The following is a 12,791-nucleotide window of genomic DNA, read 5'->3' on the forward strand; positions in this document are numbered from 1 at the left end:
GACTCCTTTACCTACTGCCCTCACCCCAGCAGTGGGATCCTGAGCCACTTTTCAGTGAGATTTGTTTCTACGGGCCACCATCTTTCAAGCAGGGAGTTGTTCCTGAATTAATGTAGTGGGCCAGTTAAGAGTGTCCTCTCTCTCTCCTTCAGCATTTTAGAATTGAGATACAACATCTTTTACAGTCATTAATGCCATAGTATCACACACTTAATACTATAAGAAGCATAATGAAACTGAACAAGGTAGGAAAAAAAGCCTGGAAAAGAGGGAGCTAATGTCTAAGCTCTGCGAGGGTACTCTAAGGGAGTTTACTCTCCAGGCCCGTGGTCCCCAGACCAAGGGTGTCGTGTTTACAAAACTGCAAGTTGTCATTTGTAAGGTTTTCTACAGAAGAAGATGATCAAGTGAAGTGAATTTTTTAAAAGTGGGCAAAGGTGGATTCTGGAATGAGCTTGATGCGGATTCTGGCATGAATCTAGCTGATCTGTGGGCATTTAAAAGGATAGGATGTTCCTTAGGAGATTGGCTCCTTTTCTTTGGAATGGCTACTAGACTCAGGGGTTACCACGGTTTCCATGCACCTGGATTTAAGGAGAGTTACTGGAGGAAATCTGTTGTGATACGCTTATGGAGAAATGTGGCTGTTTGATCTTTGACTGGTGGAAAGACCAAACCTAGAAAATGGGTGTTGATGGATTGGTGCCAACTGGAGAGAAATGACATGATATTCCACCAGGTTCTTTCATCCTCTCAAGCAACAATTTAGATAAAAGAGGTGGTCAGATTTGCATGTCAGAAAACAACAACTTAATATAATAAGTGCCAGTACTAATTAAAATTAGAGTCAGGAAACCTGATGGCACAGTGGTTAAGCGGTTAAGCACTGAGCTGTTAAACCGGAAGGTCAGCAGTTCAAACTCACCAGCTGTTCCATTGAGTAAAGAGACAGCAGTCTGCTTTAGTAAAGATTACAGCCTTGGAAACCTATATAGGGCACTTGTACTTGGTCCTATAGCATTTTTATGAATTGGAATCAATTCAGTGGCAATGGCTTTTGTTTTTTGTTTGTTTTATTAATAAGGCAAGAATGAAAAACCTTAACAGGTTTAAAAAGAGACTGAAAAATACAGGCATCTCAGATAGTGCGAGCTCACAATCGAGTATCAGTCAAGCGAATCACACACACTTTCTGGTTTCCCAGTGCAGATAAAAGCTGTGTTTACCCTAGACTGTAGTTTCTTATGTGTGCAGTAGCATTACAAAAAGTTGGAAATTTGTGAGAATTACCGAAACATAACACAGACACGAAGTGAGCACCTGCTGTTGGAAAAAAGGCGCCAATAGGCTTGCTCGATGCAAAGTTGCCACAAACCTCCAAGTGGTAAAAACACAGTATCTGCAAAGCACAGTAAAGCACAGTATGACTGTCAAAAGTTTTGGAGAAAAATTGTGCGAGTGAAAAAATAAATTGTAAAAAATACAGGTTCTACTAGCTTATCAGTAGCTCAATGAAAATTCGTGGGGGGTTTTAGCTCACAGCTAGCTCAAAATGAATTGACAGAACGGTATTTCTATCAAATGCAATATAGGGCACATTTAATGAAAGAAAGGTAGCAGTTCTGTTCACTGATCAGATTCCAACTGATAGGAAGTCTCTTCAGAAAACAGCAAATAGGAAAGTGAGGGTTCTCTAAATAATGTGGAGAGGACTTCTGAAGGGAATGAAAATGTTTAGCCTAGAAAACAGAAAACTTGAAGGGGGATATGGTAATTCTTTTAAATAGTTGAGAGAACTCATGTGGGAGAGCAGTGTGGATAACGAGAATGAGCAACATCTCTAATTTAGCCCAGAAAATAACTTTGCTCATCTTAGCCTTCATTTATCATCAGTACCATCCTTGTTAATCTGCCAAACATCAACATCTTACTTGGTTGACAACTAGATCTCAGTACCTTCTTTTCTGGATATGATTCCCAATAAAGATCAAGTCCTGGCTATTGCAAATTGAATCTGACCCCAGCTGGCCAATAATACTCTCTTCCTGGTATTTTGAAGCTTACACTGGAGTTGATGTCTGTGTTAGACTGGGTTCTCTACAGAAAGAAAACCAGTAAAGCTTATATATACAGAGAAAGAGAAATTTATCTTAGGAAAAGGGCTCACACACTTAGAGAAGATGGCAAGTCCAAAGTTCTTGAATCAAACACCAAGCTGGAGGCTTTTCCCGACTCATGCGGCTGCAGGGGCTGAGGAGCTCAAAGTTGGCAGGCAGTACACTGGCTGTTGACGCCAATGAATGATGAATCCAGGATCTCCAGGCCGAATGGTGGATTGTTCGCTCACGGACAGTGGTAGGCAGCACAACAGAATCCTGATCCACAGAAGAGTGTCTCTTCCCAGGATGTCCATAAATATACTGGAAGCAGGCCACAGCCCAAGGGAAACTCCCTTTCAACGGATTGGCTGCTCAAAACATAAACATCTGATCCCATCATGGGAATAACCACATCACGACTACTTAAACCACACAGGATTGTGGTCCAACCAAGTTGACACACAGCTCCAATTATCACAATGTCCTTATGAGGTGCCATCAAGTCATCTCTGACTCATAGCGAACCCATGCACAGCAGAACGAAACGTTACCTGGTCCTGTGCCAGCCTCATGATCCTTGCTGTACCTGAGCCCATTGTTGCAGCCACTGTGTCAGTCCGTCCTGTAGAGGGCCTTTGCCTTCTTCGTTGACTCTCCACTTTACCAAGCATGATATCCTTCTCTAGGGAATGGTTCCTCCTGACAACATGACCAAAGTAGGTGAGACGAGGTCTGGCCATTCTTGCTTCCAAGGAGTATTCTGGCTGCACTTCTCCCTGGCCAGATCTGTTAGTCCTTTTAGCAGTCCACGGTACTGTTAGCATTCAGCTCTTTGATCTTGTCATTCCTTCCATTTGCTTTAGCTACTCAAGGGCAAGTTTCAGAGTCTCTTCAGATACCCATTTTGGTCTTTTCTTCCTTTTCTGCCTTTTTAATATCTTTCTTGATGTCATCCCACAATTTTGGTCAATTTCAGACTGCAGAAGTTGATAGAAATCTTCAATTTCCTCATCTTTGGCGTTGGTGGTTGGTTCATAGATTTGAATAATAGTAGTATTAACTGCTCTTCCTTGCAGGCATATGGATACTGTCCTGTCACCGACATCATTGTATTTCAAGACAGATCTTGAAACAGTCTTTGTGATGATGAATGCAACACCATTCCTCTTCAAATTGTCATTCCCAGCATAGCAGATCATGTCTACTATGTTTTGTCTTTCTTGATGCCATCCCACAATTCCTCTGGTTTTCAGTCATTGGTTTCATTTCATCATATGTATTCTTTAGATGGTCTCTAAATTCAGGAGGGATATCATCAAGGTCATATTTTGGCTCTTGTGGACTTGTTTTAATCGTCTTCAACTTCAACTTGAACTTGTATATGAGCAGTTGATGGTCTGTTCCACAATCAGCTCCTGGCCTTGTTTTGGCTGAAGATATTGAGATTCTCCCTTGCCTCTTGCCACAGATGTAGTCAATCTGATGATTCCTGTGTATTCCATCAGGTGAAGTCCATGTATATAGCCATTGTTTGTGTTGTTGAAAAAAGGTATTTGCAATGAATAAGTCATTGGTCTTGCAAAATTCTATCATGCAACCTCCAGTGTTATTTCTATCACCAAGGCCGTATTTTCCAACTACCAGTAACTCTTCTTTGTTTCCAACTTTTGTATTCCAGTCACCGGTGATAATCAACACAACTTGATTGCATGTTTGGTCAATTTCAGACTGCAGAAGTTGGTAGAAATCTTCAATTTCCTCATCTTTGGCTTTGGTGGTTGGTGCATAGATTTGAATAATAGTAGTAGTAACTGGTCTTCCTTGAAGGCTATCCTGTCACCAACATCACTGTACTTCAAGACAGATCTTGAAACAGTCTTTGTGATGATGAATGCCACACCATTCTTCTTCAATATGTCACTCCCAGCACAGCAGGTCATACGGTTGTTTGATTCAAAGTGGCCAGAACCAGTCCATTTCAGCTCACTAATGCCTAGGATATCGATCTTTGAGCATTCCATTTCATTTTTGACAACGTCCAGTTTTCCTGCATTCATGCTTCATACATTCCACGTTCTGATTATTGCAGGTCCTGAAAGCTTTACTTCATCTGTATCATTAAGGTCATCTCTACACTGAGGAGTCATCTTTTCCCCATCATATTCTGAGTGCCTTCTGACTTGATGGGGTCATCATCTCCACTATATTGGACAATGTTTCAGGCCTATTCATAAAGTAATAGATCGTGTTTCACTACTATTCATAAGGTTTACACTGGTCAATTCTTTGAGAAGTGGATGGCCTCTTCCTACTTCCAAGTCTGTCTTAATCTGAAGCTCTGCTGAAACCTGTCCACCATGGGTAACCCTGCTGCATTTTGCAACACCAGTGTCATAGCCTCCAGCCTCACAGCAACATGCAAGCCACCACAGGAAGACAAAATGACAGACAAGTTTCTCTCCCTTAGTTGTTTTTAACCACTCTACTCACTTCCCCACTTGCCTGCCTGCCTGCTTACCTGCTCGAGGGGCCAGCCATGGACAAAGCCACCCCCAGAAAGACCCAAGCCTCCTGATCACCTGCCCGCCTGCCCGCCTACCTAGGCTTACCTAGGCAGGCAGGAGAGTGCCTACACTGGAGAGGTGATGAAATTTGATGCCTTTGGAACTAAATTACACTAATGTTAATGCTTTAAGGAAAAGGTTTGCAAGGTCCTGCTGCTGAGGTCCCTATTGGTATCCTTTCTTCACAAGTGAATGTTTCATTTGATTCTCTAAGAACTTTCCAGTAAGATGCCAGTTGGATTTTCCAGGAAGCGAGTGCTGAGAACAAAATGTTTACTGGTAACACTTATGACAGGAAAAGAGAAGAAGCAAGATAGGAAAGAGAAGCCATCAGTCTATGTATGACGCAGACCTGACAGTTAAGCCCAACCCAAGGGGGGAGCCCTGGAACAAACATTGCCATGTATCTCAGCCTTGCTTTGTCAGTGGCTGAAGGTCACCAGAGAAGAGCATTACCTTGGCTATCATCGCCTTTCTCAGTCTTTGCCTCGAGGACTCCCTGAGAAGAGTATAACCTTGGCTTAAAAGCTGCAGCATACCTAGAAGTTGATAACAGCTGAAGACTGTTAACCAACCCTACAGAGCCACTACAGAGATTTCAGAGCCACTACAGAGATTTCAAGATTTTATAGAGAGAGAGAGAGACAGAGGGAAGGAGGGAGGGAGAGAGAGAGAACGTGCTCTGGTGGCATAGTGCCTAAGGCATTTGACTGCTAACCAGAAGGCTGGCGGTTCAAACCCACCAGCCACTCCTCAGAAGGAAGGTTGGGCAATCTATTTCCGTAGTGATACTGCCTTGGAAACCCAAGGAGGGGTCGCTATGAGTTGGATCCGACTCCATGGCAGTGGTTGTGTTGTTTTTATATATAAAATAGTATTTGTAGTTTATATAAACTTAGAAAAGGAGAGGAGATGATGAGACAGTTTTAGAAAGTAGAAAGCAAGTGGGCAGCTGGTAATGATTTAGTAAATCAGAGAAAAATGATAGCGCTCACAGGTGGTGATGAGGAGAAACAAGAAACAAGCTGATTTAAGCCCTTACAGGCTCAGACATAGAGGCACTAGGTACCTCCAAGGCAGGGTGTGGTGGGGCTAAAAGTAGGTGGAAAATCTGTTAAGAAGCAGAGACCGTTCCAGTTGACCTACTCCCCTAGAGCAGGCTACTGCTCCACCCCACCCCTCCCAGGAGAACACACTGGTGGTTTCCTTTCCCGAGCCACGGCTCAGAGGCGCTCTGGAGTCAGGAATAGCTGCAGTGGGTTAGTGACAGACTACATACTAAATAGGGAGCTGCCCAGATTCCTTTCCTGATTTAACTCCCAGAAAACTGGCACCCAACTTAATATTCTCCAAGCAGGGGATCAGAGGATTCTTCTCGGAGGAAAACTTTGCTCAAGAAAAAAGACCTGTAGTTAGTATAGTTGGGAGATGCTCTGTGAAATGGCCTAGTGCTGGCCCAGGAAACCTGCCAGTGAACAAACCCCACTCCACACCGAGCCTCATCAGCTTTTTGGGTGTTTTTAGTACGAATGGACAGCTCACGATCAGACATTGGAGGCAAGCCTCTGAAATGAGAGAGGTCTGGATATGCAAGTCAGGGAGGGGAGGGAAGAGGAGAGGAGGGACTCAAGCAGAAATCATGCCTTAGGCACTTTTTGTCACCAGAGCTCCCAGAAATAATGCAGGCAATAGGGAAATAATTATTGTCCTCAAATAAGACTGTATAGCCTTGAAGTAAGAGAAAGATGCTATAAAAAGGAATATTCAAAGAATAAGGGAGCTTTGTGGAGTTAAAAAATGTAACTGCCACCATTAATTCAATGAAAAGGGTGGGGAAAACAATTTTAAAAAGACGAAATGGAAATCTGAAGTGATGGGAAAATTTCAGATGAAAAAAATTAAGGTTTACAAAACATAGTTTAAATTGTAAGTTCTTTGGTAGTTACCATATCTTATAAATTCATTTATGTTCCAAGGTGTTTGCTTGATTTTAAGTAATTCCAGTGGGATTAACATGCATCTGCAGTGATTTTTTGTTGTTGTTTACATGCATTAGATGGAGTAGATGCCTATAAATTTAGAATTGAACTTCATAATTTTATTGTACTGATACGTTATGGCAGCTCTGTAACTTTTTTTAAAAGTATACTTCTTATTATTTTTAAAAATTTGGATAGAAAAAAATTCAGTGCCTCCACCCCCCCCCCCCCGTTGGAGCAGTTACATCCCCAAAGCTCTGCTCCTGTGTACTGCACCCCTTCAGCATGGAGGCCAAGACAGCTGGAGGACTGGGGTTCTGGCTGCTATTTTTCAGCTGATCAAAATAATAACAACATCCTGTGGTTCATCAAGGGGCTCTGGTGGCACAGTGGTTAAGGCATTTGGCTGCTAACCAAAATGTCAGTGGTTCAAACCTACCAGCCTCTCCAAGGAAAAAAGATGGGGCAGTCTGGTTCCTTAAAGATTTACAGCCTTGGATACCCTATAGGGAAATTCTGCTCTGCCCTAACCAAAACCAAACTCACTGCCATCCAGTCGATTGTGACTCCTAGCGACCCCTCCTTGGGTTTCCGAGGCAGTATCACTACGGAAGTAGATTGCCCAACCCTCCTTCCCAGGAGTAGCTGGTGGGTCTGAACCACCAGCCTTCTGGTTGGCAGTCAAGTGCCTTAGGCACTACACTACCAGAGCTCCCGTACTCTGCCCTAGAGGGTCACTGTGAGTCAGAATCGACTCAGTGGCAGTGGGTTTCATGTGTAATTTCATCAAGTAACTGTATCATGTGTGAAAAGTCTAATCACAACCCTGAAGACTGAACCCTAAATTTTCCCCGTTTCTAGCTTCAGGGTCGGCAAGGTTAGAGTACGAATTAGTAGGACTGACTGACTACCTGTCATTTTCGTCAGGTGCTTCTATTTAGACAATGGCGTCCCGGCAAGCGCTCGTAGAGAGGAGAGCCGATCAACAGGTATCTCTGACGCAGTGGCTGCAACTGACACAAGAGGATAAGCCCAAACCACAATAAGTCTTCTGAGGAAGCCAGTCTGCTTCCTCTCTCTACAGCTAGTTACTGCTACAGACTCTTCCGGTTTCAGGGGTTTTGAGTGCAGTAAAATGAGGGTTTATTACTGAAGGATAGCTACAGATGTTTCGGGGACGTGAAGGGAGTGTTTTCCTAGGAACATGTTTTACAGAATTCCTGTTTGCACAGAGATGCTCGGTAAGTTTGCCTTGTGGGTGAGGTATGCATGATACTACATTTTTTTTCCATTTCAGCCAAGCCAAAGAAACAGAAAGGTAGAGAATTTGACCAGACGGAGCACCTATTCAGATCTTCACAACTGCTGGGAGTGTTTAGCTGGGCCCACAAGTGAGCTCCTTGCCCAGGTTTGGGGAGGCCAGCATATCCCGGAGTCACCTTGGCTGTTTATCCTAGTTTCCCTGATAAATACTGTTTCTTCTTCTGTGCACGGCAACATGAAGATTAGAAAGCATTACCTTCGAGTCATTCTTTTTCATAAAGGTGTTTTTTTTTTTTTTTTAATTTCACAACATACAACATTTTTATTACATTTTTCTGACATGAGAAAATGTTTCAGGCAGATGTCATCAAGATACTATGCTAACTAATTGTATTCTCCCCGTTACCACGTCCAACATTCATAATAGTGACATCCAAGAAGAAAAGTTAAGGTTTATCTTTGGTCCCCGAAGGAATGTGGCACATAAAGCCATCGAGGCTTTGTTTGGTGGTTGTCAGGTGCCATCGAGTCGGTTCTGACTGGTGACCTTGCACAGGACGCAAAGCTGCCTGGCCCTATTCAGCCCTCCGTTGTCGCGCCCGCGTCAGTGCACCTCACTGAGGAGCTTCCTCTTCTCACCTCACCCTCTACTCACCAGCCAAGATGTCCTTCTCCAGGGACTGCTCTCTCCTGAGAAGGTCTCACTATCCTGCTTCTAAGGAGTATGCTGGTTGTACTTTTTCCAAAGTACTTTGTTTGTTCTTCCGGCAGCCTATGGAGTATTTAAAATTCTTTGCCAACATCATAATCCAAAGGCATCAATTCTTCTTCAGTCTTCCTTATTCATTGTCCAGCTTTCCCAGGCATAGGAGGCAATTATAAATAGCATGGCTTGCGTTATGTGCACCTTAGTCCTCAAAGTGACATCTTTGCTTTTTAACACTTTACAGAAGTCCTCTGCAGCAGATTTGCCCAGTGCAATATGTTGTTTGATTTCTTGATCAAGTCATTCTTGAGATGCAGTTTAAAGCCAGCTTTAGGATGTTGTTGTTGTTGTTATGTGCCATTGAGTCGGCCCCGACTCATAGTGACCCCTCCTTGGGTTTCCGAGGCGGTATCAGTAGGGAAGTAGATCGCCCAACCTTCCTTTAGGATGAGTGAAGAGAAATTCATACTGATTCTCTGTATTTCTGGGTGATTATCAAAATCTAAAAATATCCTGGTGATTTTAGCAGGGTTAAATGATAGGTTGTGTTTTTTTTTTTCTCTCTTCTCATTCCCTTCTCTTCCCATCCTCTCTCTTTCTGTAGAGGGTCTCTTTGGTAAACCCAAGAAAAGCGTCAGCCTTTTGTTAACATGTTAACTCACTGAAGTTCTGCTCTGTCATCAACATTAATAAAAGAGGTCTGTTTGTCAAGCAGACGGTTCCTGCAGAAGGGCCTAAAGGTTTCCTCCGAGGATGCATAGGACTTGCAGGAACTGACTTAGCCCTTCCAGGGGGAAACAGAAAAAACTGTCCACGCCTCCTAGGTATACAGTAGAATTACTGGCTTGTAGGATACATGCATTTTAAATTTTAATACGTATTGCAAAGCTACACTTCCTAATGGCTGTACCAATTGTGTGAGGATATTTGTTTGCCCAAGCCCATTTCAAACTTGGTATTTTTTTCCCTGATTCAGATAAGGCTGAAACCTTTTTTTCATATATATCAAAGAACAAGGCCAAATCTCTGAAAAATTTTAAGCAAAGAGATTTATTGAAAGAATATTGCAACTGTAGTTGGGCAACAATTTGTAAAATTACAAATTGCTCTAACGTACAAAAAATGAGAAGGGCTTTTCTATAGAAGTAGTTTAGGAAACAGTAACCATTAGTCATACAGTAGTAACTATGTCATACAGCAGTTACTCTGTAGGCTTCCTGTCCTAGAGCGTTTTGTGACTATGGTTTTCCTTATCCTCCAGGGCAGGGGCAGCTCGTGCAAACACACTCTCCTGAGAACAGTTGCTGTTCCGTCTCTCCTCACCTTCGTGGACTCACGGAGGATTAACCCATTTCTGTGGCTCAGCTTGGCTTCCTTATTTTATTTATTTATTTTTTTGCTGAACGAAATGAAATTCACCTTGCACATGGGCAGACACTTCTATGTCAAGCGCCTAGATTTTGAGGCTCTTTCACATACGTTTAGAAATGTTTCCAATTTTTTTTTCTTCTATGAATTGCTTTTGTCATATTCTTTTGTCTTTTTTTTTTTTTTAAATTGGGTCATATTTTTATTATTGAATTGTAGGTATTATTTACTTAATAGTAGTAAGCCTTTGCCTGGTATAGATGTTATGAATACTGTATTTTCTGCCACTCTATTTTCTACCCTGTAACTTATCTTTTCATTCTGTTTATGATGTCTTTTTGGAAAACTCAAGTTTAATATTTTGGCATAATCAAATCTTGCAATCTTTTTTTTTTTTTCCCCTCCCTTTAAGGCCAACATGGAATTTGAAAAGAAAGTTAGATAGTATTTGGAAAGGAGATACTACACAATATGGTGGAGTTTGTAGGGGAACCCCCTAGAAAGCACACCAGCCCCATCTATCGACTAACAAAAAGTCGGGAACCAACAGTAGAACCACTGAAACAGCCTGTATGGAAATCTAACAGGTTCTGAAAGTAGAAAGTGAGTGCTGCGGGGGGAATGAGATTAGACCAGTGTACTAGACTTCTCAAGAGACTCAGAGGCAGAGGTGGGTTTTGGAGGAGTTACAAGGCCTTCCCTTGAGATGTTATGAGTGTTAAAAATACAGGGTTGTATGTGGGCCCCTTGGCTTGACTTAACTGATGGTTTTATAGCAAACTGTGCCTTTACCTTACACACAAATGATTCTAATCACAAAGCCAGAGTCTTCTCATTTTCTCTCTGCTAGGAGAAAGAGTCAAGAACTTGCCATATGTTTATAAAGGCAGTGGAGATCGGGGAAGAGTCTTGAATAGGGCTGGCAGGAGCCAGGTTTTTGACTTTTTGGACAACTTCAGGCAGCTTAAAAAGCTAGAGAAACTCCTGAGATTCCTATCTTTAATTCTGATGGAAAAAGAGAAGGCTGAACCACAGAAGGGAAGGAGCTCTGTGGTGTGGTGGTGAACCCGTTCAGCTGTAAATCAACTCAGCAGTTCAAACCTACCAGCTGCTTCAAGGGAGAAAGATGAGACAGTCTGCTCCTGTAAAGATTTACAGCCTTAGAGACACTATAGGGGCAGTTCCATCTGTCTTATAGGGTCTCTATGAGTCAGAAACTACTCGATGGCAGTAGGTTTTTATACTGCAGAAAACCATGGGAAACAATACATGGGCATTACTTTCCTAGGGTTGCCATAACAGATCACTACAAACTGGGTGGCTTTATTTATTCTCCCAGGGTTCTGGAGGCAGAAATCAAAAGGCAAGGTATTGGTTTGGTTGGTTCTGGAGGCTCTGATAAATAGTTCTATCCCTCTCTCTACCTTCTGGTGAATGTGACAATCCTTGGCCTTTCTTGATTTTGAGACACATCACTCCAACCTCTGCAACCATCTTCACATTACCTTCCTTTCTGTGTGTCCTTTCCTGTCTCTTCTACGGGCACTCTCATTGGATTTAGGGCCCACCCTAACCCAGTATGATATCATCTTGATCCTTACCATAATTACATCTAAAAAGGTCCTATTTCCAAATAAGATCATATTCTGAGGTTCTGGGTGGCCGTGAATTTTGGAGGGACACTAACTCAATCCATTGTAATATGGTAGCTCTTTTCAGCTAGTATAACACTTTGGAGCACTTGAGGCAGAAGTGGCCTTGAAGGTGTGGGAGGTATACTGGCACCTACATTAAAGGCAGTAGAGATAAGAAGCACACAAGTTTCACGGTGGCCAGGAGAGAACGCCTGTTGGAAATCATGGGTATCCTTTAGCAAGAACCTTAGTGCTGGCAGACTCTTTCTGCCCAAGGGCACTCTCTCTTGATACTAGAAAAGGTGCAGGAGTGCTGGGGGCTGTCAAGAAAGAGCAGTGCCCTGACTGACCCAGGCAGACTCTACCCAGCATTCAGCTCAAACGTGGAGATTGCTGTAACGTCACTTCAGCCGCTATTCTAGGCTATAAAGCAAAAACTCACGGTCATCGAGTTGATTCCAACTCATAGTGACCCTGGAGACAGCAGAACTGCACTGTAGGGTTTCCAAGGCTGTCATTTTTATGAAAGCAGACTGCTTCACCTTTCTCCCATGGAGCTGCTGGTGGGTTTCAACTGCTGACATTTTGGTTGGCAGCTGAGTGCTTAGTCACTGTGCCACCAAGGCTCTGTGCCACAAGGAAAGCCATGCCAAGAGTTTCCGGGTAGGGGGTCCTAAGGAACTCTCTTTCATTAATCATTCTATGAATGAATTAGAAGGTTCATGTGGCTTTATACTTGGGATACCCTGTAACAATCTTACTAATTCCCAGAGCACGTTGTAAGAAAAGTAGTAGATGTGCTGCACAGTTGTGCTAGAGATCCCTGGTCCTGACTGCAGTAGGTGAGCTGGTTGTGTCCAGCTCCTTGAACCCACTGTTGCTGATGGAGGAAGGTATCTCTCTCTCACACACACACACACAGACACACAGACACACAGACACACACACACTGATGTGCTCTTTGTACACTACATCCCTCCAGTGTTCCCTAAGGCTCCTGGGAAGGGTGAGGTCAAGGTATTAAGAACAGTGTAGTGAAGATGACATAGGACCCGACAGTGTTTTGTTCTGTTTATACATAAGGTCTTCGAGTCAAAGTTGATTTGATGGCAACTAATATCAGTGCTCTGTACTCCCCCCAGTACCCAATCTGGGAATGAAAATGTTAAACTGGAAGT

This window comes from Orycteropus afer, unplaced genomic scaffold (genome assembly GCF_000298275.1).
Source record: "Orycteropus afer afer isolate SDZICR_OR568_19922 unplaced genomic scaffold, OryAfe1.0 scaffold00374, whole genome shotgun sequence".
NCBI classification, from domain to species: Eukaryota; Metazoa; Chordata; class Mammalia; order Tubulidentata; family Orycteropodidae; genus Orycteropus; species Orycteropus afer.